Here is a 3763-nt window from a genome sequence, read left to right as displayed (position 1 = left end):
CTGTGATGGGGCCGAAGGAGAGATAGAAACAATGTGCCTAAGCAAAATTTAAGGAATAAGGGAACACTTTCACTTAAGGAATCAGGAAAGGCTTCATGATGGAGCAGCATCCAAGTGAAGCTTTAGAAGAAAAGAATTTTGAAAGAAGATATCAATGGAGGATACCCTGTACAGCTCTATGTAAGTGGGAAATAGGTGGCAGAGTTTGGGCAACATCAAGAAATTCACCTTGACTGAAACATTGAGTATATGAAGGGCAATGTAAAATAAGACTAGAAAGGTAGTTTGAAGCCAGACTGGTGGTCATGGTGGTGGTGGTGGTTCATTTATTTAAGCTGTTGTCTGACTCTTTATGACCCCATTTGGTGTTTTCTTGGTGAAGATACTGGGGTGGTTTAACATTTCCTTCTCAAGCTCATTTTCACCAGAGAGGAACTGAGGCAAATAAGGGTAAGTGATTTGCCCAAGATCACACATCTACTAAGCATCTGAGGCCAGATTTGAACTCATGAAGATAGAGGATCTTAAATGCCAGGCAGAGGAGTTTATATTTTATAATAAAGGCAATAAAGATGCACTGAAATTTGGTTTTTTTAAATCAATAGAGTGATGTGGCCAGATGGTCAATTAGAAAGATTATTTACCTGCTGTGTAAAGGATGGATTAGAAAGGGGGCAGGCACTAGAGACAAGAGGCCAGTGAAAAGGTAAATCGCAGTGTTCCTGGTGAAAAGTGATAAGGAGCTAAACTAAGGTAGGACAGTGTGGGATGAGAGAAAGGGATGGATGTGAGAGATGTTATGAAGATAGAATTAAATGGACTTGGAGCCTGATTGGATATTGGAGGTACAGAAGAGGAAAGAGTTAATGATAATGCTGAGGTTTTGAGCCTGGTTACCACCAAGAGAAACAGAAAACATCCCTGTGCTCTTCATTCTTCAAAAAGTGAAGGAAGTAACATAAAGAATTGTTTTCCTGGTCTTAATTCCCACCAAAAAGCTGATTGCCAAAATAGAAGCTATGAGAAACTTACAAAGTTGTAGTGATCCACCCCAAAATCAGGAAGAAATAGACACAGCAGCAGTAGGGGCATGTGTTCCCACAATGATGCCCACAGCAACCCATCCTCAAGCCAAACCAAGAGTAGAAGCTCACATTCTAATGGGTGTGTCAATTGTATGTTTCTTCTCCCTTCCATGAGCCTTGTTCATCTACCTTCTGTATCTGACTTCTCTGCCAGATTGTTGAGTTCTTCTTAGAAGCCATTAAAGCTAATCCCTCATGGAAAATAATCTGATCATGCTACTTCTAATTTTGATGAATGAGGATTGGCATATTTATCTTTTAGCTAAAAAAAATTTTTCCAACGTGATCAATATATATTTTAATCCTTTAAGTTTAATGAATTTAGACTCCTGTTTTCTAATAAGAGTTTTGAAAGTGAGTACAATGTACCGAAATACACTATCGCCAAAACTGAAAGTTTTCACGCTCTTCAGGCTCTTAGAATATGTATAAAAGAAGTACATTTGCTATAAGAAATGAATAAATAAAGCATTTATTAAGCACTTAATATGTACAAAGTATTCTGCTAAATGCAAGGGATACAAATAGAAAAATAAAAATCTCTGCTCTCAAGGAACTCAATACTCTAATGGGGGAAACAATATATGTGGAAGGTTTTAGCTGCAAGTCAGAAAGGAAAAGCCCATGGTTCTTAGGGTGCAGAGGCAAAGCAGATGTTAAGTTCCCTTCTTTAATATCATTTCCATTGACAACATGATATCAGTTTCAGGCCTTCATGGTGACAGGTGTTGGCACTGCCCTTATATCTTCTGGGCATGTACTGACTGTGGTTACAGCCCAGCTGAGGCTAGCGGCCTCATGCATACAGATGGTGAGCCCACTGCATGGCCCAGGACAGAGTCAGATTCAGGGCTTGCCTTTACCTGCATAATACAAATAGTAGCAGCAATAGGGCCCCAGCTATGCCAAGAAGCTGGCAATCTAACTGGCACTGCTCTTTGGGGATGGAGGCACTGTAAACCTAATTTATGTCTTTGGAAACAACTCTGTGAATGAGAATGGCATAAAGATGCCAGATGAGTTTGACAATGATCTTGTGTTCATTCAACAGCTCCAGAGAACAGACAAGTATTTTAAGAATTTTGGACAAATGATCACTGAGCCCACCAGCCCCTGCCTCCTGCCAGACTCTCTGCTAAAGCCATATTACCAACCCCAGTACAGGCCAGTCCTGGAGCTGACTGGCATCCTGCTGCACTTGGAGTGAGCCAGTGGCCATAGGCTGAAGGTTCAAAAAGCATCTGGGTATTGACACCCTCTTTCCGCAGTTGGCCCTACTCACTGTGATCTTCATTACTGAAATGGTCATGACAATATTTCTCCTCATCAACAGTGTGGACCCCCATGACTTTATCTCATACCACCTCTTCCAGGATGGATGGCACAATATCAAGGACATCTCATGCCTGAAAAGAGACCCAACATGCCTGGTAATAGTTGACTGTAAGGAGGCATTTAGGCTTCAGTCTCATAATGGTGCAACCCTATGACTCTAATGACTTGAGCAGGCCTGGGCCTGTCTACCTTCCTCAAAACCATTGCCCTGAATGGGGTGGAGGATGCCGGGACAATCTTAGAAAACTACACCCTAGAAGACCAACCTGCTGGAAACCTTTATACAGCAACAGACTCTACTGGACTAGGAGGAATAGCAGTGAATGACTGACCTTGCCAATGGTACCAAAAGCTTCTTTAGCTCTCTCACCAGTTGCCTCTGGCGGCCACTCAAACAACCCTGAAAATCTCCTTTCTTGCCTCCCTGGTCACGGGAGCCTCCCTGACCCAGGCCTCCCAGGCCAGGGTCAACCTGACAATAAAGTCCATCCTAGAGCCAGAAATAAAATAATACAATTAAATGATAGTAGTTTCTAATGTTGAACCATCTGACTATTCCAGGGATTTTGGTGGCAAGAACTTTCTTTCCTGTGCTGTAGCACCTTCAGGAGCAGCCTGAAGGTCATTTCACTTTTCATTACTTCATGCAAGTCTTTCCATGTGTTTCTAAGACCATTGAGCTCATCATTTCTTATGGCACAGTAGTATTTCATCACCATCATATACCACAACTTGTTCAGCCATTCTGCAATTGATAGGGATGTCTACAATTTCCAATTCTTTGCCACCACAAAGAAAGCTACTATAAACATTTTAGAACATATAGGTTCTTTTCCTTTTTCCCTAATCATCTTTGGAAATAGACCTGGTAGTAGTATTGCTGGGTCAAAAGGTATAGGTCAGGGGTGGGGCACCTGTGGCCTTGAGGTTCTTTAGGTCCTCAAGTGTGGCCCTTAGACCAAATCCAAACTTCACAGAACAAATCCCCTTAATTAAAGTCTTTGTTCTGTAAAACTTGGACTCAGGTAAAAGGCTGTACCCAAGGATCTAGAAGGCCACGTTTGGCCTTGAGGCTGCAGGTTTCCCACCCCTGGGCAGTTTAATAACTCTTTGGGCATAATTCCAGACTGCTCTTCAAAATGGTTGGATCAGTTCACAATTCCACCAACAATGAATTAGTGTCCCAATTTTTCCACAACCCCTCCAACATTTGTCTCTTTCCCCTTCAATCATTTTAGTCAATCTGGTAGGTATAAAATGATATCTCAAGGTTGTCTTAATTTATATTTCCTTAATTAATAATGATTTAGAGCATTTTTTCATATGACTATAAATTATTTTGA

The 3763-nt window shown here is 41.4% G+C and overlaps 1 pseudogene; it reads left to right on the top strand.

Moving 5' to 3' along the window:
* Positions 1-1800: 1800 nt before the first annotated feature.
* Positions 1801-2824, top strand: LOC114045152 (annotated as a pseudogene).
* Positions 2825-3763: the final 939 nt, after the last annotated feature.

Source organism: Vombatus ursinus, unplaced genomic scaffold (genome assembly GCF_900497805.2).
Source record: "Vombatus ursinus unplaced genomic scaffold, bare-nosed wombat genome assembly UNPS02014778.1, whole genome shotgun sequence".
Lineage (NCBI taxonomy): Eukaryota > Metazoa > Chordata > Mammalia > Diprotodontia > Vombatidae > Vombatus > Vombatus ursinus.
Note: the sequence above shows the minus strand (reverse complement) of the source record. Positions and strands in the feature narration are given on the sequence as shown.